The sequence below is a fragment of the Triturus cristatus genome, chromosome 6, assembly GCF_964204655.1.
Source record: "Triturus cristatus chromosome 6, aTriCri1.1, whole genome shotgun sequence".
Lineage (NCBI taxonomy): Eukaryota > Metazoa > Chordata > Amphibia > Caudata > Salamandridae > Triturus > Triturus cristatus.
In genome coordinates this window covers 1,533,715,453-1,533,739,653 of record NC_140589.1, presented here as the reverse complement: position 1 = coordinate 1,533,739,653, position 24,201 = coordinate 1,533,715,453, and positions in this window count along the sequence as shown.

The following is a 24,201-nucleotide window of genomic DNA, read 5'->3' as shown; positions in this document are numbered from 1 at the left end:
TAAGTGGAGTGATTGCAAGACAGGAGTCATGTGTATGTGTTTGCTTGGGTTAAGGTAGAGAAGACATTTTGCAGCATCATTTTGGATGAGTTGTATTTTGCGTATTACGAATTAGGGTGCGCCAAGGTATAGGCAGTTGGCATAGTCAAGCATGGAGATTACGAGTGAGATAATGGCATGCAGTTTCTGTTGGTATCCAAAGAGGCAACGTAATGTTTCATTGTGAAGAAGGCACTCTGTTTTATGTTGTTAAAATATGGTATCAAATATAGGTCTGAATCGATAGTTACTCCTAGGTTTATGACTTCCCTTGATATTGTTGAAGGGGCTTAAGGTTCCTCAGGTCATATGGCAGTAGGCTGGTATTTTTTCGCAGTCTGCAGGTGATAAGCTCTGTCTTAGTGGTATTTAGCTTAAGGTGGTTATTCATAATCCATGTATTATGTATGGCCCAAAGTCAGTCATCAAGTTTTGAATTGTAGAGGTCTTCCAGGCCATCCATTTAAAAAAATGATTAGGTGTCATCTACATACTTTTAACAGGTAAGTAAGTAAAAAAACGTTATTGTTAGATTAATAAAAAATGTTGCAATATAGAATACAGTTAAAATACTAAAAACCTCTTGGCGTATGGTGGGGGAACGGTCTAAATGCTCGTACGTCATAATTGTAACAGGTGAGGTTGAACAATTTACTTTGGTCTGGTAATTAAGTTAGGTAGCTGTTGGATAGTAGAGGGGATCTAATGGACCCCGTGGGAGACAACAGTGTTGGGAGTGAGGAGCTGATATGAAAAGTGGTAACAGCACTAGTTCGCTGTGACAACTGATATGCAAATAATTCAATGGGTATTGGCTGAACTCCCTTTCCACCTTTCACATTTGGTGCATCAAACAAGAATTGTCTGTGTGAAAGAATTGAACAACTGTACAGGACATTGAGTCATGTTCTTAAGGCAGCAACTTTCATGACGTTTCCTATTCCTGATACATAAGTGGCTGTCACTACCCAAACCTACCAGTCATTCAGAAGCAATGTTCAGTCAGGAAACTCCAAATTCCAATATGGTAAGTTGCTTTGATTAGCCTCTTGTGTTGGGGCAGAGATATCACAAGCCAGGTAAATTTACATTTGACTGACATTTCTCCAGCCTACACTGCCCTATTGTGAAATATAGTCTGGTGAGTTAATGTATCTGCTGTACATATTGTGATTTGGTTTTCTGGAGTAAAATAGTTTGTTAGGTTAATGTGCCTGCTGCAGACGGGTGCAAATACCCTAACTGGCAGTAGTGTAAAGCTGAAGTGACCCAATATAGCCTACCATGTCACAAAGGGCTGCTATAATAGACCGTCTTTGAACAATGGATGTATATCTAGTTTACTCTGCCAGGGTCAACATACCGAGAATCCATTTCCTACCATAATCAGGGTATTTACGGCCGAAAGAATTTCCATTATAATTGGCCTCTCTAGACTTTTCCACAGAACATCAACTAACATTTTCAGATTTTTCTATATTGTAATTAAATATATGTATTGACTCCTTTTAAATTCTATTTTATTTTTATCTGATTTTTGGTCATAGCAAAACAATTGATGTTATGATGTACTATGTATTTAATGTACTAAATACATATTGTTTGGTAAACATTTGGTGTAGTTGTTTTATTGAGGGAAGTGTGGGAATGCTGGATGGTAGACATTTTGTGGATCCTCACAGATTCTGAAACTTCCCTTAACAGAAATATGAGGATAATCTGTGATTTAGCTAAAGTGTGGTGTTTGCAGGGCATTCTGGCTAAGAAAAAGTACACCACCCCAGACTTTACTAGGTACATTGTCTTCAGAAATGTCTGGGCCTGGAAGGTTTCCCTCAGTCCCGACTGGGCTCTGACCTAAATTCTTCAGCTACCCACATCATCAGAATTGGTCAATTTGCAAGACAGTCTTGATCTTTGCCAGTGTCTTAGGGAGCCTGTCGTTTTGTGGGCCATAGGTCAGTCACCAGTGGTGGAAGGTATCTACAGAGAGTGGTGAGGCACGCAAATGGGTGGTGGATGGGTACATGCCGTAATGACAGTGTTCAAGAAGGGTAGCAATGTGCGGCTGCCACTTTTTCTATCGTACAAATGACCAACTGAGGGTCTACACTGAGGCGTTTTCTTGTGCGCAATACATTGTTTTGTATCCTAAATGATCTTTTATCCAGTAAATCAACACACACATCTGTGAGAGGTGTAAATATCAGATGAAGTAGTTTGGTTGCTGGGCTTCTCTGAAAATCACTGACGAGAAGCTGGAGCAAGGTTACGATACGCATGTAGGGCATGTGGCAATCATTACCTAGTCAGGGGTCACCAAGCTATGGATTGCAATATGCAAATCGCAAGTAGGCATATGAACTAGATATAAGGCTATACCTTACTCCACATATATGGACCTATGTGGGCTTAGTAGTAGTAAATTTATGCTTCCTTATAGGCACTTACCTTTAAATATTCTGTCCTTGATATTTTTGTATGCCAATATTCTAGGGGTCGGTATTTGCTAGTGCAACCAGTATTTGGGATAGAATGCAAATATAGAGCACCGCTTTAATGTTTGGTCATAGCTGGGGGCCAGGCCACCCTAAAAATATACTTCTGGCTATGGACCTGGGTCCACCCCATGTGGCAATGTTTTTGTGGGTGGCGGGAGTTGTGTCTGTCGACTTCCACCATCCCCCCGGCCCAGAGAACAAGTCAGCTGCCACCCCCACCCAAACAAGTCGTCCATCGAACCCCCCACCCCCGAACAAGTGGCAGTGCGTCTAGCTACGCCGCTGATGAAAAATAGCCATAAAATTGCTGCATTGGCCCCTATGACCACTGGCTCGCGGTGCTGTGCTAATGATCGCTGCACACCTGCATCCTGGGCTATACAAGCTCACACTGTTGTGATTTCATGGGAAAGTAGCAAGCTAGCAATACTCTCAGAGCAGTTAAAGTGGCTTGTCAATATTGAGCATAGATATACTTGTTTTCATGCCCATTTTAATGTGAATGAATATGAAGCAGGGTGGAGTAAGTCCTACTGAAAATAATTCGCTCTGCACAGGTTTTTATCCGACGGTGCTTCTACCAATGCTTCCCATACGGTTTGATCTTGCAGCCACGGCAAGAGCAAACGGAATTTAAACCATGAAATCAAAGCGACGTGTGAGTCACCCAACCTTTCGAAAAGATTTACATAATTTTGTACATAATATGATAAAATGCTTCCTCCTAAAATGTGTGACTATCCGGGGGTGACATTTGCCAGTTCTGAGACAAGTGCATTATGAATTCTCAATGACACATTGAAGCCGGGCATGTTGCCCTTCTGTGTCAGTAAACACTGCGATATTAGTTCTGAATCTTAAATTCGATGTTCTAATGTTGGGGCACGGTCTAGACATATCCAGTGTATAATCAGTGAGTTAAAAATGCAAAGCCAAATACCAGCAAACAGGTGTCAGCTGAAAAAGTGTTATTTTTGTGACTTTACTGATTAAAAGTAGCATTTGCTTCTTACTAATCTGTTCCGAATAATTAAACAAGTCTGTGACTGATGAAATTCTTAGCCAGATGTCTGTATTTTGGCAGACAAAATCCTTAAAAAAATTCAACAAATATATGATATTATGTCTCAAGGGCGCAGATCTTTCCCTTCTGCCGCCATTTCTAACTAGAAGAAGCACTTCAGCTAGAACAGCATCACTAGCCAGTTGCTTTTCCCACTCTTCACAAGTAACCGCACCTCCACTGTAGTCCAACACATCTTTCACATTGGCTGTTGCACCTTCCTTCTCTCTTGTTCTCACAGCATCACCATCGAACTCGTCCAAGGGGGTACCCATTCATGAGGTCAATGAGATGTATCCAGACTAAAGTGATTGACAGAGCAATCAGTATGAAGGGGAATTTGAGAGGGACAGAAAATATTGACATTGTCTAATGGGTCATGGTTAAACCTGGACGTGAAATCTACAGGTAACGCCTCCTTTTGTGCATGCCCTCTCTCATTTCAAATGCTCTTACCTCTTGGCTACAAAACCTTTGCCATTGCCTTTACACACCGCAGATTGTTAGCATTCCATGGCGATGTTTCAGTTCTTAAATGACCCCAATGGACCTTTTGTAACTGCATTTAAATACGTTTTTATTTATTTTGCATTGCTTTTCCATTGTAATACTCCTTGGGGATAGCACTTACACGTAAGCACTTAGCAAATAATGAATACATATTTTTTCTGGGCAACGTACCTTTATAAACTGTAGTATTGGAATAAAGTTGTATTTATTTTAATATATAAACCCATCTTAAGATAATACTTTTATATTAAACATGATTATTTAATGGGACAATTCTGTTGTGCTTCTTTCGCCATTCTAAAGCCTATGGACCCATTTGATTTATGCTCAGCAATTTGTTGTGCCAAAATGGCATACAAATTTTTATTTCAAAACTTTTTACACAAGGTTACTTTTCTCACTACGTTAAAAAGAAACGAATTTAATCATAGGGTATTGTATAGTCAACCATACAACCAACCCTTAAAAAGAGCCAGAAAAACACCATGTGTGTTTCAAGATTAGTAATTCATAGTAAGGTAATTCAAATGAACATAGCAAATATATACGTTGCAACCGGTGGCGACTTCTGACTTTGAAAGTGGTGGGGCAATAAGTGATTACTGGAAGTCTTGTGGCTACTTACTGTGATAAAATAAGCTATTCAGCACGTGGTTAGAATCCGAGTCCTGAAGTTAAATCCTCCCGCCTCGTGCAATCGCGCGGCTGGAAGTTTACTGTGTGTGCTAGCAGGGCAAAAACATACCCAAGCTCAACAGCCAATCCAAGCAGTGCTCTTGTACTGCTTATAATACTAAACAGCATAACAGCAGTGCTTAGATTGGCTGGGACATACAGTCACAAAGCTCCCTAGAAGACTGATGGAGCTATGTGCTTGCCTACGCAGCTCCATGCTATCCTTTATTGAGGAAGCCTGAACTGCGTATGTCTGATTGGCCACAGCAAAAATACTGGCCAATCTGACATATGCAGCTCCGTTAAAAGCTCCAACTGCCCATCTCACCCACCTACAGCTTTCATCAGACCACCAGCCCCGCCCCATAAGGAAGATAGAAAGGAGGTATGGGTTATTTAGATTATTTTTTAAACTAATTAGCCTGGGATGTAGTGGCTCACAGAAGTGGCGCGTCAGCGCCTGTGCCCTCCTAAAATCACGAAAAAGGTGTTCGGAGCAATAGGTGCCCACAGGGTGCAAAAGTGTATACAATGTTGCCCTAGAAGTTTAAATTAAAGAAACAAACGGTGTCAGACTGAGTGAATTGAATGAATGAACGAATGCAAAGGCATTTCTAGAGCGCATGGCTACCTGGGGGCATCCCAGCGCTAATAGCGGTGCAGCTTCAACTTCGGGCAGTATTAGGGAAACAGATACATTTTTAACTGCTTACGAAAAGTCAGGTAGTTTGGCTCAAGACGTATACAGAGGGGCAAGAGATTCCACCATTTAGCGGCATTGTACACAAAGCCCTGCGCTTCGTATTTTTTTAATTTTTGGGACTACCGCCAGTTGTTTATTATCTGACCTTAAAGACCTATTAGAGCGATAGGGTTGAATAATGGACCTGATAATAGGCGGGCCCTTGCCTGAGAGTGCTTTATGTGTAATACACAAAGCCTTGAACTGGATTATCTCTTGAATAGGGAGCCAATGCAAATTATAAGGGAGACAAATTCCATTAATAATACATACTAAGAAAGAAAAGAGTAGAGGGTTAGCACCCACTTACCTTGGGTAGAATCTGGTATTGCTAACACTTTTGAAGGTGCAACTGCTTTGTTTCGTAGCATTGTGCTGCCACGTAGAGTTTTTCTGGTTTGAGGCCGGGTGACTTTGTGAGTGTCCTGGGGATGTTTGCTTCGTGGTAGGAGAGTTTCAGTAAATGGCATTCCGTGAGCCTATTGTTGCCTATAGCATCTCTATAACGCTGCATGAATGGAGGATTAAGGCTGAATCATTTCATAGTCTCTGTCAGATTTTGAAGGTCTCTTCTTACACGTATTTTGTGTTTGAATTGCCCAATGTAAGATGATGGCTTATTGTGCCCTGCTTATTGCCATATGTTTACTTCCATGTTTACTGCAGACCAGACCAGTTCCAATTTGTGTTGCAGTTATGCTTGTTTGCCAGTTGCTCGCTTCTTGGACTTGCTGTTTTCCCTTTTGTTAGACCTGTCATCCATAGGGTGGTCTTTCCCCTGACCTTTTGCCTTTAGCCTCTCATTTATGCTGATTCATTTTGCTGGCCTTAGGACTCTGAGCACTTTACCACTGTTAACTGTGCTAAAGTGCATGTGCTTCTCTCCTAAACATAATGACATTGGTGTATACCTGATTGGCATATTTGATGTACTGGTAAGTCACTTGTAAAGTGGTATACCATATAGCCAGGGCCTCTACTTCAAATGCTACTAGTGGACCTGCAGCACTCATTGTGCCACCCACACAAGGCTTTCAAACCTGTCTCTGACCTGCCACTGCAGTGCCTGTGTTTGTAGTTAAGTTCCACTTCGACTTGGCATTTAAAACTAGTTGCCAAGCCTTGAACTCCCCTTTTATAACATACAAGTCACCCCTAAGGTAGGCCCTAAGGGTAGGGTGCTATGTAATTAAAAAGTAGGACATGTACCTTTATGTTTTGCATGTCCTAGTAGTGACAAACAGCCTAATTCATTTTTCACTACCGTGTGTCAGGATTCATCAGACTACCCACCACCTTCCGCATTCCAGCAGTAGTGGGGGAACTATTCAGGGTGAACCCCAGGGTGCTAGGTGCATTTCGCTCACTTACATCCTACCTAGGAAGACTGCCTGTCGGGTGCGGGCTCCTTTCAGGTTCTCAACACATACTTCTCACCCTCGGCTCGACCCCTCTTTTACTCCCCGTGTTCCCTGAGGAAGAAAAACGGACTTATAATTCTTTAATTCTCTACTCCGGTATGTGGTGGTGTTTTCCTTATCTTTGTTTCCCAGGCAACGCCAGAGCATGACTCAGCAGCCTCCATGACTCAGCAAATATGTAGCGTCCTGTCCACACACAAAGCACTGATTTACACCCAGTGTTAGCATGTCAGACAGGACTGGGGTGAAATGGATCTTTCTGCACTTCAGAGAGTTCTTTTGAAGTCACCCCCTACATCAAAGACACTTTTGGGTATAAGTACTGGGTCTCTGACCCCCTAAAATCAGACACTTCTGGATCTTGAACTGAACCTCTGTCAGAAGGACTGCTGTGCTGCTTGAAGGACTCATAGTGACTGGTTGCTTGGAAGGACTGATTTTCTGCTTGTTACCCTGCTGCCTGGTGCTTCCTGACTCTGTTTGAAGGACTCTGGCTTCCTTCCAAGTGATCTCCAAGGGCTTGCTGGCTTGCATCCTGTTTTCTGAAGTCTCAGGGACATAAAAAACTTCCTGCAATTTGGCTGGTGCTGCTGGACTCTGCTGTCTGTGACTCCTGCCCTTGCCTGAGGTGCCCTCTGCAAGTTCTGGTCCTCAGAAAGGGGTTCTGCAGCTGCTTTCTACGAAAGACTTTCAATTCATCACCTACAGCTCTTGGACGCATCTTCAGCTCATCCCTGACCCTCATTAGATACCCCTGTAGTCATGGGCTTTTGGAAATAGTGGTTGGGCCCCTGAAATCAAACTTTTGGGCTCTTCACCACTGCGAATGAGCCCGTTCGCACTGGGACTGTGCCGCTCACTCAAAGGATCAGCACAAGCCACCACAACATTGTATCCTTGCACAGCAGCCATCGCCGCCTTCGACTGCGAGGCCCAGTCTGCCGTTTGCAACACTAGGCTTACTCTTCGCGCCTGCAGGATTATCGCTAGCGATGCTCTACTTGTTCTTGGTGATCGTCTCCCCGCGAAAGGGGCTCTTGTCTCAGCTTGAGAAAGTAGAACTTCAGCATGACCTGTTTGGAACTGTATCCGACAGACGCTCCATTGCGGTCGGCCTGAACTTTGGTTTTACTATGGTCTAGCGAGACCTAAAGTAACCTTTTAGCGCTATTGCTACTAAGCACTGTTTTTGCGTTTAATATTTAAACATTCATATCTTGACTTCTACTGATTGGATTTTTTGTCGTTTGGTCTTATTTTGCCCAGATAAATATTCTCTCTTTTTCTAAACCTGTGTGGAGTCTTTTTGCGGTGTATTCATTGTGCCACTGTGTGTTTGTGTTTCAGAAATAGTTTACACAGTGCCTCTATAAATACGCCTGACTGCTCTGTGCCAAGCTACCGGAAGGTGAGCACAGATTATCTTTTTGTGCGTTTCTAGCTTACCCTGACTAGAGTGGTAGTTCCTGACTGGCCTGCTGCATACCTCAGCCAATGAGGAATCCTGTTTCTAACACCTTTGCATACTACTTATTTTTTCAAGCTTTGTTCCTCTACTCATCTTGCGATTGGTCTGGCTTGGTGATTTTTTTTCCTGCATTCAGAATTTTTCCTTCCATTGTGCTTCACATCTTGTTGCATCACTTGACTACCTGTGACAAATCTGGAGTATGAAGTTGATTCAGGAAGCGGTCAGCCTTTTCCTTGCTTCAAGAAGAGGTTTCAGCTGTTGCTTAAGAGACCTGCCCTTGATAGTGGCATTATGACCCCTTCAATAATTGCAGGTTATCATCAGGACAGGATAGTTGAAGCCTGAGCACATTATTCTAAAGAGAAATGTTTTGTCTCAAAAACAAATAATATGGAAAAATAGTATGCCAGTTATGTACTCCAAGTAAACCAGAAAAGCAATGAATGTACTGAAGAGCCTGGCTTATAATTCCCAGAGGCCTGGACATTGAAAGTAAAACAAAAATGTATTTCAGTATGCAATCAAAGAATGCCAGTGAATACAGTGCCACACGTCTGGGGGTAGGGACCTTAAGTTTAATGACAGGCTAAGGCTGAGAAACCTGCACGGGTGCTAAACCGAAGGAAATAAATATGGCAGGTGTGCAAGGGATGCCCACATAGAAGTTTGAAACAAAAAATGCCAATTAATTATAAACAATTTAAGGATAACCAGGTCACAAAAAAACCTAAAGCAAAGTCAAAATTAGAGTTGAGGGTCACTACGAAGAAAAAAGTGTAGAAAGAGCGACAGAGGTACATTTTATAAAATTATTTTCAATCTAATGCAATGGTGTGCATATGTATATGCACTACGACACACACATGGATTGAATCACAAAGTGTCGATCATATAAGGATTTTGTGAAAAAAAACGAGATACAGTCTTACATATTGAACATATCATAATATATAATACCATAATTCACTGAACAAACTGTTCTGTAATAAAAAATATTTTATTGAATGCATTGATGAATTTGGTCACTACAATCTACCAAGGGGCTGGCCTTGCTGGGACACACGTTAGTTATTGTTATTTTAGTAACACCCCAAGAGCAATTGAACATACATATAAGAATGGAGTTATTACAGAGAATTCATGATGTATCAGGTCGTGCAAAGTGAGTGTGATCTTAAAAATGCCTAATGCAAAAAAATGGGAGGAATGAAGTGTCTACATTGCTCAATTTAGTGGTGTTTAAAGTGTTTGTTAAGGAATGCCGATGTGAAAATCATTTGCATTCACATTGGTTTAATATTTGTCCAACATTGCTGCCATGTGCTGGCTATGGATCTAATTTATATGTTGGTGGGACGTATACTCCATCACATCTGCGACAAAATATACATACCACCAACATAGTGGTTCGCCTTCCCAATTTAATTGCAGGTGGATCACAGGTTTGGCTACTGTGAATACTCCATCTCCCCCATAGCCAAACCTCTCTAACGGCCCGACGGAGGAAGGGTCGTCGAAGAGATGGCTAGATCCACCTAATCAGGATAGGCAGACATATAGCCATTTTTGTTCTGTTCATCACCACTAGGCAAACCCTGGCGGTGAGGGACAGTAAAATGCTAATATTCCTTCCACCGCCTTGGAAGATGGCTTCCATGGTGAGGGGAGCATTACAATTTTTGTTTAAAAAAAAAATACTGTGTTGGAATTTTCATTTTGAAAATAAAAAAAGAAAACAGTTTGGTATAGGGCTTTGTCATGCTGATGCAGCCCTGCATTGAAAAGCAAAATGTATTGGAAGAAAACACCGTGATGACGGTTCCTACCAATGCATTGTAAATGCCTGCTTGGTGGTCATTTATAATATAAGTGACCGCCTGCTTGGTGGTCATTTATAAATTTGTTGGACAGTCCCTCCACCATGGGTACAGAGTTATTTCCTCCATTCACCTGGTGGAATGATGGGCCATCCGCCAAATAATAAATCAGGCTCTTAGTGATCCTTTTGATCACTTACCAGTGGGTGTCAGTTTCTTTATGGTCTGATGATTTGCAATAGAGTACCAAAGGCAGATCGGTGATGCTCCATTTAATCCTGCTTGCTGTGTAATACAGCAAAAACCAAAGGAAATTATGGACGGAGTGTTGAACATTGCAAGCACTCACCCCCAGTCAACTGATCTGGGTTTAATCCATCACCGTTCTTTAGCCCACTCTGCCACCCCAGTTCAGACATAGCCATATGCAAATCAGTCTGACCCAGTGCCTCATGGGAACAGTCCAGCACGAGCTGCCAAGCCATGTCTTCCCTGGACCGGAAACAAGCTTCCTAGGACCGGTGTCTGGCATTTCAGCCGTCTTCAGCCAGGCTTGCTTGAATCCAGTGGCAAAGTGAGCAAGGGACTCACGTCTGAGCATACCCTGCCAACTTATGGCGAACAAAGCAAAAACCAAAGGAAATGATGGACGGAGTGTTGAACATTGCAAGCACTCACCCCCAGTCAACTGATCTGGGTTTAATCCATCATCATTCTTTAGCCCACTCTGCCACCCCAGTTCAGACATGGCCATATGCAAATCAGTCTGACCCTGTGCCTCATGGGAACAGTCCAGCCCAAGCTGCCAAGCCATGTCTTCTCTGGACTGGAAACAAGCTTCCTAGGACCGGTTTCTGGCATTTCAGCCATCTTCAGCCAGGCTTGCTTGAATCCAGTGGCAAAGTGAGCAAGGGACTCACGTCTGAGCATACCCTGCCAATTTATGGCGAACAAAGCAAAAACCAAAGGAAATGATGGACGGAGTGTTGAACATTGCAAGCACTCACCCCCAATCAACTGATCTGGGTTTATCCATCACCGTTCTTTAGCCCACTCTGCCATCCCAGTTCAGACATGGCCATATGCAAATCAGTCTGACCCTGTGCCTCATGGGAACAGTCCAGCCCGAGCTGCCATGCCATGTCTTCTCTGGACCGGAAACAAGCTTCCTAGGACCGGTTTCTGGCATTTCAGCCGTCTTCAGCCAGGCTTGCTTGAATCCAGTGGCAAAGTGAGCAAGGGACTCACGTCTGAGCATACCCTGCCAACTTATGGTGAACAAAGCAAAAACCAAAGGAAATGATGGACGGAGTGTTGAACATCGCAAGCACTCACCCCCAGTCAACTGATCTGGGTTTAATCCATCACTGTTCTTTAGCCCTCTCTGCCACCCAAGTTCAGACATGGCCATATGCAAATCAGTCTGACCCTGTGCCTCATGGGAACAGTCCAGCCCGAGCTGCCAAGCCATGTCTTCTCTGGACCGGAAACAAGCTTCCTAGGACCGGTTTCTGGCATTTCAGCCGTCTGCAGCCAGGCTTGCTTGAATCCAGTGGCAAAGTGAGCAAGGGACTCACGTCTGAGCATACCCTGCCAACTTATGGCGAACAAAGCTAAAACCAAAGGAAATGATGGACGGAGTGTTGAACATTGCAAGCACTCACTCCCAGTCAACTTCGTGCTCTCCATGCCACTGGAATCAAGCTATCCTGGCTGAAGAGGGGTGAAACCCCGAAACCGGTCCTAGGATACTTGGTTCCAGTCCAGGGAGGACCTGGCTTGGCAGTTCGGGCTGGACTGTTCCCATGAGGCACAGGGTCAAGGCTGGTTTGCATATGGCTGGGGTCAAACTGGAATGGCATGGTGAGCAAAAAAACGATGGATTTAGGCCCAGATCTCTGTACTGGGGTGAATGTATGACATTGTTCTGCATTCTGTCCATCAATTGTTGTTTTTGCATTTGTCACCCCGAGTGGGACGGGTATGCTCAGACGTGAGTCCCGTGCTCTCCATGCCACTGGAATCAAGCTATCCTGGCTGAAGAGGGGTGAAACCCCGCAACCCGTCCTAGGATGCTTGGTTCCAGTCCAGGGAGGACCTGGCTTGGCAGTTCGGGCTGGACTGTTCCCATGAGGCACAGTGTCAAGACTGATTTGCATATGGCTGGGTTAAAACTGGAATGGCATGGTGAGCAAAAAAACGATGGATTTAGGCCCAGATCTCTGTACTGGGGTGAATGTATGACATTGTTCTGCATTCTGTCCATCAATTGTTGTTTTTGCATTTGTCACCCCGAGTGGGACGGGTATGCTCAGACGTGAGTCCCGTGCTCTCCATGCCACTGGAATCAAGCTATCCTGGCTGAAGAGGGGTGAAACCCCGAAACCGGTCCTAGGATGCTTGGTTCCAGTCCAGGGAGGACCTGGCTTGGCAGTTCGGGCTGGACTGTTCCCATGAGGCACAGGGTCAAGACTGATTTGCATATGGCTGGGTTCGGAATGGCATGGTGAGCAAAAAAATGATGGATTTAGGCCCAGATCTCTGTACTTGGGTGAATATATGACATTTTTCTGCATTCTGTCCATCAATTGTTGTTTTTGCATTTGTCACCCCGAGTGGGATGGGTATGCTCAGACGTGAGTCCCGTGCTCTCCATGCCACTGGAATCAAGCTATCCTGGCTGAAGAGGGGTGAAACCTAGAAACCGGTCCTAGGATGCTTGGTTCCAGTCCAGGGAGGACCTGGCTTGGCAGTTCGGGCTGGACTGTTCCCATTAGGCACAGGGTCAAGACTGATTTGCATATGGCTGGGTTCAAACTGGAACGGCATGGTGAGCAAAAAAACGATGGATTTAGGCCCAGATCTCTGTACTGGGGTAAATGTATGATATTGTTCTGCATTCTGTCCATGAATTGTTGTTTTTGCATTTGTTGTGTAATACAGGCTTAAGTTCTCTGTGTAGTTTGCCTGATGATTATCTGGCTACTTGGACACCAGGGGCATATTTATGAGTTTGTGGTACTGTGCATCAAGTCACCTTGCTGCACTGCGTCACAGGTAAAAGGCTGGAATGTGCCATATTTAAAAGAATATGGTGCATTCCTGTTCTTGTCCCTCCACAGGCTAGCACCAACACAGGCACCCTTGCACCATGGTGCAAGAGTGCTTGTGTTGAATGCAGGATTTTGTTTGCGCAGGAAGGGGCACCTTGCTGCACAAAAACAATCCTGAGAGACATATTCCTCTATTTATGTGTGTTACAAAATGCAACCCACATAGACCGAGGAAGTAACAAGGAGAAATAAAGATATTTCTCCTCGTTATGCCTCCCCTGAGAAGGAGTGTCTTTTTAGTGCATTCCCAGGTCTACTCCGTTTGGTAAATCTGGGAATGTGTAAAAAATCATGGGATTTGCGTGGAAAAACAACCAAGCAACGCCCATGGAACTCCATCGCAGTGCATAGTAACACAACACAATGATTTGTGCTGTGTTGCGTTATTCCAGATTTATGAAGTCGCTCAGGGCCACTTAAGCTGGCCTTGCATGGCTTCATAAATCTCATTTTGGACTTGTGCCAAGCGTGCACCATGTTGCATGGTGCAAGAGCAACACATCTCCGATTATAAATATGCCCCCACATGTTGTACACAATATTGATGGAGTTGTAGATAATAAAGTGTTATAAAATGTTACAATCCTGTCATATTTAAATTCTTTCATATTAAATCTGAGTTCACAATCCAAGCAATTGCCATACTTTAAAATGAACATTGACAGATAAATGGCCCCAACACTAAGGGCCTTATTGCAAGCTGGAAACTCCACCGCCGCATTCCCAGGAAGACCGCCAAGGCTGTGTTGAGCCCGCCTGCTGGATTTGGACCTTCATCCATGGTGGGCAGGCGGGTGGGTGGTACCATGCAGTCTCATGGCCGTGGTATGTTAGGTTCATAGGAGAGCCTAGCAAGCATACTGCCGCCGTGAGAGAGCCTGCAGCACGTTCCAGCATGGTGTGGCATGCACCATGTCGTGCATGCCACACTATGCAGGCACAAGGGTGCAAATATCCCTGCATGCACCACCAGGCCTAGAATTGGCTAGAGGCCCTGTTAGGACCTCCTTATCTGCATGTGCGCCACCCTTTTCATGGTGGGCTCCCTGCCATGAAACCAGTGGTGTATAGGCAGGTTGCAATATGCTCAGTGGTGCTGGCATCAGCACCGCCAGCATATTCAGGTCATTGTCAGACTGACGCCGCTGCGGGGTTGTTGATCCCGATGTAGGGGACGGTCTTGTGATGGTCCCACAGCCACACTCATACTAGGGCGGATGGGTGGTGGTGGTCGGATCGCCACTACGAGTACGGCAGTCCCAGAACTGTCATACTCAAATAAGGCCCTTAATAATACCTTATTTTGTAGGTGTCCAAGTGCTTGTTGATATTTTGTGGTCTCTTTTGAAGGAAAATGGTGTGAGATCTGACATCCGTCTATAGGTTGATCGGTTTGCCTGTTGAGTTCTGATAAATGTAACTAAGACATTCATGGTTGGTCTGAATGTAGGTACACGTGTAATGTGCTCATCTCTTTTTTAGGTCTCGCCTAGCATTGCAGCACATGCGGTGCCCGCTTTGCGAGGCATGCAGTATTCACTATATCCTGGAAGCTTCGTTGAAGCTCCACCCACTCCACCCATTTTTTGGATTGGTTTAGATCCTAAATGCTGCCTTCTGATTGCTTTTTAGCTTGTTTAGTCCCTCCTCCTGATGGCCATGTTGTGATTTGTATCCTTCCCTGGCTATTGGCCCCTTTACTACAACACTATTTTCTTCCCTGTGTCCCCCCGCCCCCTCCCGCAGTCCGTAACTTCTGGCCTCCCTCCCCCTCCCCCCACTCCCGTTCATGCCTTCTTGGACACCAGCCCTCCCGTTTACAATGCAATAGGTCTCGCATAAATACTAGTCCTATTGCATTTTAAATGCTTTTTTGTCATGGGATTGGCTGAGGGATCGCACTCTTTTTTTTTTGTCTCGCGCTCTGCTGATTTTTTTTATCGATCGGTTCGGGCATCTGGGCCAGTATCCAGTAGGCTTAAAGGGCTAAGCCTGGTGACATAGCTATCTCTACTTTTTTGTTCACGCACTTCGTGCTCCAGCAAACTGGATAAATAAAAAGATGCTGTCTCTCTTGAAGGTTACGATGGGCAGGTTCGGTTTCAGGGACCTACCACCCTAAAGGGCATGGTTAGTACGGTAGCAGCGCTGAAGGGGCGAGATGGCGGTAGCGATGGGGCCTGTGTTGTGAGGGGCTCTCACAGTGGGGGCGGGTCCTGGGTTAGGGGCGGGTCCTGGGTTAGGGGCGGGTAGCTCTTGCCACAGCAGCCCGGCCCCGTACCCCTCTTCCCCGGAAACCATGCTAAGAAAGGCCACAGAACATTGGCAGAGCCTAATGGAGCCCTTGGCCTGAGACTGCCAGGGAGCCGTGCCTCCCGCTGTTGCTGGGGAGCTGCGGCATGTTGCTGCACACTGGCGGTGAGTCCGGTTTAATGCCCAGAGATGTGAGGGCGCAAAAGGGAGATGTCTGAGGGAGATGTTTGTGGAACCTGCTGCAGAAGCCCCTTTCCGTGCCCGTGGTGTCAGCTTACAGCACTAGCAGGAACTTTCGGGCGAGTTCAGAGCTGAAGAGAGCCCTTCGCTCTTTGTGCTTCCTGAGGCCACAGCCTTGGTCCCGGAGCAGCTCTGTGTGGCTCTCTGGCATCTTCCTGGCTGCAGGCGCTGTTCAAAGCATGGAGTATCTTGAACTGATTACCATGGCCCCCCAACTGCACGCACACTGAACCCTGTCATGATTTGACCGACCTTTACAGTCTATTACAGCACCATTAACGTGAAGTTGGAGTTGCCTCGCACCAACAGCACATGTACAGCCTGATCAAAAAGTAAATGTACAAAATGCACATGTACGGACTGCTAAAGGGCCATGTACTAAAGTATAGAGTGCTATCGACAACTGAGCATCTTCATTTTACAGGCCATGCATGTGTGTGCAGGTACTACAATGTGCACTCATATAGACATGTACAGATGGCTAAAGCTCCTTATTTACAAGCACATGGTGTCACTTTTCTATGTGTAATGCATGGACTGACTGGGCTATTGTGTCTGCTTGCGGTATTTCAGATATACGCATACACTGATTGCCCATGTTCCATTTCTCTGTACCAATTACTCATACTTTGCGTGTGTAAACAAAAGGTTGATCCAATACACAAGTATGGACTACTGTTACAGTTTGTATATGTACAGCTTGCTAATTCATCTTGAACATGCACAGATAACTTTATCTCTGCTCATACACTCCTAGGCTCAGTCTGCATATGAGCGAACTACTTATACTTTGTGCAAATGCATAGATTGTGTGGCTGTGCACAAATGTAGATCTTATGAGCAGATACTTTGTAAAGGCTTCTCCTGTGTCTTGTGTACCTGCTACCCCTACAGGTAACTCATCTTCGATTGCATGCAAATGTACTCTCTGTGCTCACATGCTGCTAGAGCTGATTCTGGGGGTTTTAAAATACAACCGGCGATAATTATCTCTAAGCGCACTTAGCGCTAGGATAATTATCGCCGGCTAGCGTGAATTTTTATCGCTGAGATAGCGTGCTATTAGCAACGCTTATCTCAATAGCGATAAAAATCCTCACGCTAACAGGCTAACATGAGATTATCGCTGGAAACCCAGCGATAATCTCACGTTAGCTTGTTGATAGGGACAGACAAACTTAGCCATGATATCCTCCTTCCATAGGATATCATGGCTAAGTCAGAAAAATACCAGATGTAAAAAAGCAGCATTAACCGCGGTTAGTGCTGCTTTTTTTGTCTCTAACAGGGTTAGCGACATTCTTGATAATAGGAGAAATGTCGCTTAGCGACATTTCTCCTATTATTTTACTCTGGAACGCCCCCTTTGCATCTCATTAGAGATGCAAGGGGAAGCGTAGAGTAAAAGGGTGCTAACATGCAAATTTGCATGTTAGCACCCTGTTGTTGATAGGGTGCTAGTTTTATCTCTGCTTTTTTGGCTTTTAAAGCCAAAAAAGCAGAGATAAAGCCCTTGTTGATATTCCCCAGTGTTCTGTTGTTAAGAAATGATTTCATTATGGCTGAGAAAACCAACTCCCTCCCATTTGGTGGTGAGTTCAAACCAGTTTTTCTGCATATCTGGGACATGCTTTTGTTAAGTAGGAGGCAATGTTCTCCGCTGCTTTTATTACAATATTCATATGTTGTTTTTTTTTACTTTGTTAAAGTCAATTCTCTAGTTTTGATAGTGCTGTCTTCTCAGTTTGTGATCACACTTTTTCTGACTGCCATGTAAATGTTACTGAACCCCAAACGACTATCTGATAAGATAAATGATCATTTGTTTTCCTTTTCAAATAGTATTTATTGTATGAAGTATGTCCTTAAAGTATGCCCGCACCTTTCCTTTTACGTAGTTATTAATAATTTAGTCACAGTGCTATTCATTTTAAATGTTTTCAAACTGGATGTATTCTTTCCATTTACTCTTTATTTAGAAGTGCTAGGTATGGCTCCTCACTTTGGAAAGATTAGTCTTCAGATGTTTTCATGGCACTTCCCTAGATTTTAGGACTCTATGTAGCCATATGTCCTAATTATCGACATTCATGTCCTGGCCTCGGTTAAAATGAACATCTCCTTCCACCGACCTGAAGTTTGCAATTTTCTTTCACCTGAGAGCTGATAACCAGAATCACTGTCAATGTTCAGCTCAAAACTTAAAGCTTGTTAATGAATGTGTAAAATATAGCTACACAATTGGAACTGCTTTTTAATGTTGTAGAGTGTAAATAAGGTTTTTTTACTCACTCACTTACTCACTTAATCAATACTGCCTAGATTGTTCATACAATGGATGCTGGATAAGACAAGTATTTTGTGATAAGTGTGTTAGTGGCTTTCTTGTCATGTCTTTCACTAGTTTGGGTTCACCTGACCATTTGAAGGCCTTTCCCAATTTAAAGCAAATATATACTCACAGTATGTAGCCGCGAGAAATCACTGACAAAGCACTGGGAAAACATCTACAAACTCACTTGAGCTTTCCCCTTCCTTAAAAGTGTATAGATATGGTCATTCCAGGATGTCTGTCACCTTTTTGCAGTCCATAAGCATTCCTAATGGCCAGAGGATGAATCCCAGGAACTTGCCAGGAGTTATTTAACACAATTTGCTCTGCTTAGCATAAACAAGGAAACATCACAACTTGTGTTGGAAGAGAAGAACATGTATTTCTGATCCATCATAATATATCCAAATATTAGCAATAAAAATTATATCAGGGATCCAAGCAGTCATGTAGGACCTTATCCAAGAATTAATATTATTGCTTTGGCATTGCACACCCCTAACGGTATCTGCTGGTACTTGTATAGCCCATAACCGGTCTTGAACACTGACTGTCACTCATTTTTTTCCCTGTCACACACCTTATAGCTGGTACCAACTAGATCCAGTTTGATACAGATGGTGTAGATGGCAGTCAAATGGACCTGGTCAAGTAGAATGGAGACTGAGGAAGCAGATATCAATTTATGTTATAGTGATACAGTTGATAGATCAATAATCAATGGGTGTTTCACTCTCCCCAGTATCTTTCAGAATGAAGAGGAGGGAATATGTAACTGGAGACATTGGAGGATGAATGAACCAATTGCCTTTACCGTTCGTGGGCCATATTATCAAGAAACTGTGTTAAAATTATCGCCACTTTTGCATCTGAAAACTGCCGCTAAAGTGGCGATAATGGGCTTGATAACATGCCCTTGAGAATTCCCATAGAAGCCCAGGTTCTGGTGTCAACATGGGCTTCTATTGGAATTCTCTGCGGCATATTATCAATCCCATTATCGCCGTTTTAGCGGCAGTTTTCTGCCGCTAAAGCGGCGATAATTTTAACGCTGTGTTTGATAATATGCCCCTAAATAGTGTTTAATGTGCTCAGGAAGCACTCCCAGAAATTAAAAGTAATTTTGTTCATCAAATGATTGGCAAGGTTGCAGTTTCATCCTTTGCCTTGTCAAAACTGTATTTTTACATAGCATAGCATACACAAAGGACTGCTTCACACTGCTCTCTTTTGGTATCCCCGACAAAGGATGCAAGGGGAATGGGAAGACAATGTGTGAGTAAGAAAGTGGAATATAATGTTATGGTTCTAACAGTTGAAGATTGGACTGTGGTCAAACAGGGTATTTGACTTGGCCTTGAATCTGCTTTACCTTTATCAATAACATTCCTCATGTCTTCCAAAAGGTTTGTGGGAGTAATATGTGGTAGAGTACCAAGAGAGAGAGGTAGGGAACCTCAAACCACCAGATGTTGGTTGGCAATGGGGTCTTCTTTTGTAAATTGATTAGTTGACCCACCACTGCATAGCCATCTCTTTACCAACTCCTTCCTGCATGGCATGCTGAGGCATTTCCAGACAACGTGGATGATATACTGCAAAGCAAAGCAGTAAGTCATTCATCCCATCATGAAGATGTGTACTGTAGGTTCCCAGTCTGAACTTTCTATCTGACTAGAGTCAACACATTACAGCAATATGCAAAGAAGAGAAATGACTATCTCTCATCAAGCATGTTTACAAGTAACACACTGTTGTGCTGTTCAAATAAAAGAGTAATGTTTTACAACTATACTTCACAGAAAATAGGAGCCTTATTTAGATTGGGGTGGAGCGTGTCCACTGCCATAAATCAGCACTTCCACCCATGCTAAACTTGCGCTTTCCCTGCTCTAATGAGAGTCAGAAGTTCCAGGGAGCATATCAGCAACAACCGGCGATAATTATCGCTAAGAGCACTTAGCGCTAGGATAATTATCGCCGGCTAGCATGGATTTTTATTGCTGAGATAGCGTGCTATTAGCAACGCTTATCTCAAAAGCGATAAAAATCCTTGCGCTAACTGCCTAACGTGAGTTTATCGCTGGAAACCCAGCGATAATCTCACAAAATGTGGCGTTAGCTTGTTGATAGGGCCCCACAAACTTAGCCATGATATCCACCTTCCATAGGATATCATGGCTAAGTCAGTCCTGAAGCAGGCGTAAGGAAAGTAGCGATAACAGGGGTTATCGCTACTTTTCTTTCCGCTATGCTTCATAGCGTGGGGCTTGATGATAGGAGAAATGTCGCTTAGCGACATTTCTCCTGTCATGTCAGGTCAGGAACGCCCACTTTGCATCTCATTAGAGATGCAAAGCTGGGCGTTAGGAATTCCTGCGCTAATGCAAGTTTTCATGCTTTAGCGTGAGGTTGCTAATTAGGCGATAAAATTATCGCCGCTTTTCGGCCGAAAACGGCTGCAAAAGCGGAGATAATTCTATTGCCTCACCTTGCTGATATGCCCCCAGGTTCCCCTAAGCCTGCTAACTCCACCAATGTAAGCATTTGACCTAGCAGCCAGTTCCCCACATGGCTGCAGAATACACTGACAGTCGTCCACCCTACCACCCAACCAGGGATGGGGTAACATCACTCATTTAGCATGCCTTTCTCCATCATACGATGCATGGCAGGCAAAGACATTGGGGCAAATTGTTTCGTTTATAGAAGCACACCAATTTGGGATTTTGTTCTCTCTAAACAAAAATTGTTGCAGAGCGGGTATTTTAAAGTAAGCCTGGACAAAATTTGCATATATTCTGTTTCTGAAATTATGCAAAATGCTCAAACATGTAGAGGAAATTACGCATTATTACTTGAAATGGCAATTCAGCATTTTTCGCTGTTTTTTTTGCAAAAAATACACCCTTGTGTCGGTTTTGGATGCAAGGACGTATTTTGAGCTAAAATATTTCTTCGATATTGAGTGCGACAAAAGCAACAGTTGCTTGCTTTCGGTTCATTCAACTTGTTCCCCAACTCCCACAAAATGATTTTTACCTTAACTAATCTTAATTATGAAGCATAGTGCAATAGCATAATCTTGTGCCTTTTACAGAACAGTTGTAATGCAAAATGCCAGAAATTTCATAAGATTATGCCGGTATAAATAAAAATTCACTCTGGCTTCCTTTAAACATGGTGTCCAACCAAAAAGCCTTCAGTGCTGTGCAGGTAGCTGGCAGTAACTCCATTCAGAGCACTTGCCTCTTCGGAACAAATCTGTAAATAAGGTCTATGATTGTCTGCCAGGGTGTCAAATGCAATGCAAAAGACCCCTTGACAGTGATGAAATTCGACCTAAAATCCTTAATCACGTACCTAAAGGTCTGTGTTAAGCTTTAGTACATTTACTGAGGTGATGTGCGCATACTGGATGCCTAATTAATTTAACTAGACATATGATGGCCAAGACAGGCTTTTAGTCACAGGCTCAATGGAGTCTAAAGTCAAGGTGCAGGACGACAAGAGGTTTTGGACCTTTAACCTAGGTAGACCGAATCCTATTTACAAATAAATCAGCAATGAATATACTGAAATTGAATGTTTATGGAAGGAAGATGAGCTCCGAAAATGAGACAGGCTTCAAAAATCTTTCATTTGCACCCTTTATGGGAAAAATACTTTCTCTAAAGAAAAAAAATATTTGATAAAGACGTAGGGCCCGATTCACAGAACTAACTTAAGACAAAATCCTAAACTTACTACCATTTTGGTATTCACAGAAGGCACTTACTCATTTTGATATTCACAGAAGGCACTTACTCATTTCGGTATTCACAGAAGTTAGGAGTCCTAACTTTAGGACTCCTAAATGCCTTCTGTGAATACCGAAAGGCTTAAAATTAGTATTTTTCTCAGTTTAGTAGTAGTATAGTTAGGACTCCTAACTTTAGGACTCCTAAATGCCTTCTATGAATACCGAAAGTCTTAAAATAAGGATTTTTCTCAATTTAGTAGTCCTAAAGTTAGGACTCTTAACTTTAGGACTCCTAAATGCCTTCTGTGACTCCCGAAAGCCTTAAAATTAGGATTTTTCTCAGTTTAGTAGTAGTAAAGTTCGGAGTCTTAACTTTAGAACTCCTAAACTGAGAAAAATCCTAATTTTAAGACTTTCGGTATTCACAGAAGGCATTTAGGAGTCCTAAAGTTAGGAGTCCTAACTTCTGTGAATAACGAAGTGAGTAAGTGTCTTCTGTGAATACCAAAATGAGTAAGTGCCTTCTGTGAATACGAAAATGGTAGTAAGTTTAGGATTTTGTCTTAAGTTAGTTCTGTGAATCGGGCCCTCTGCATTTAGGGACAATCTACTATATGGTCAATTCTTATGCCTGCGCCGTAACTGTAGCTCCCTGGATGATTTTGAATGACAAGCCACAACCTTGTCAGCAAGTCTTGTTACACGTCAGTATCCCACTCAGAGAGTCAAAAAAGTGCACTAAAGAGCACGTAACAAAAATAGATCATCACTTTTGGAAACACTACCAAAAACCCAAGATGATACCTTAACATGTGTAACATCATTTCCTCCACAATCTAACCAGATTAAATAAGTTATCAAAAAACACTGGGGTATTTTACAGACAGGGAAACAGCAATATCCTCTACCCAGGTTTTCCTTCAAATGTACTTGGAACCTAAAAGACACCATAGTACACACAAGACCCAAAGCTGTGCAAAAACCCAATCAACAACCTCTGTGGGCACTACCACCTGTGACTGGGCACTGTCCATGTGGATCATGTGGGGTATGCTCTCTATCTAGACCTTCAAAAGCTATACAACCGAACGACCACCAGACATGGACACAACGATCACACTCTAATTGCAACGCCACAAATTTTATTTACAAGATTACCTGCGACATACTTTATACTGGCATGACCACACGCACGATAAGAATGAGAATAATGGAACATCGCAGCAATATACGCTGGAAAGGGATCACTACCAAGCTGAGCGCACACTTATTGACAAACCACACTCCCCTGATCACCTGTCTTGGACAGTATTGGAAATGCATCCCAATGCGACTAAAACCTACCTGTTCCAAAAAGAACATAGATGAATTTTCCGCCTTTCCACCCATACGACACGACTGAACGACGACATCCCTTGGGGCAAGATACACAACTGACATCCCCCTGTCCCCATACCCTGTCATCCTGCACTCTATTTGGGACAGGACCCCCAGTGTTTCATCTTAGCTAATCAATTGATTCATGACATCCTGCTCTTCACATTGACTGTGTGATTATCGACTTATACTGTGATGATGACTGTCCCTATTGAGATTGGGTCATCAATATAGTAAGTACGTTCTACTAATGTACATTGCGAGGTCACTTGTAAAACCACACTGGATGGCTCCAACCCACACGGCCGCTCTAATTTGACCTTTTCAAATTGCAGTGTCTAACAGGCCCCTCTCGCTTATTTCTGGTAACAGCGCCACTCCAAAAGGGTGCACGCATTTTCCATCATTACGTTCCAATATGGCGCCCATGATGTCCCATGATACTACACTTGTAGGATCAGATCCCCGATCTTGATACTTCAAGCACTCTCGACCTTACTTTTTCAGGAACTGCACACCTGTTTGCATACCTATACTTTAGGTTGCATGTGTGCTGGACTTTGATCTGCCCTCTGTCCCTCCCTTGTGATTTCTATTGGTTAGAGAGTGTCAAGTACAATGGAGGGGCAAGTGAAGGTCAAGAGATTGGGAGGGAATCAGGAGGGAAAGATAAGAGAGGGGGCAGTGCTGTAGCAAGCGTGTCATGAGTCCAAGGACGAAAATAGGCCCATTGTCCTCTGTTTGAACTGTGAAATACACAAATAATTAGGGTTCACTGTGCCCTGGTGCTACTGCACCTGCTCCCCCAATGGAAGTTATTTCCCTGCGAGTGGGAGATATGAGATAAGTGAGAAGAGGGACAGAAAGCGGGAACGACGAATATTGGAGTAATACATGAGCCAGTA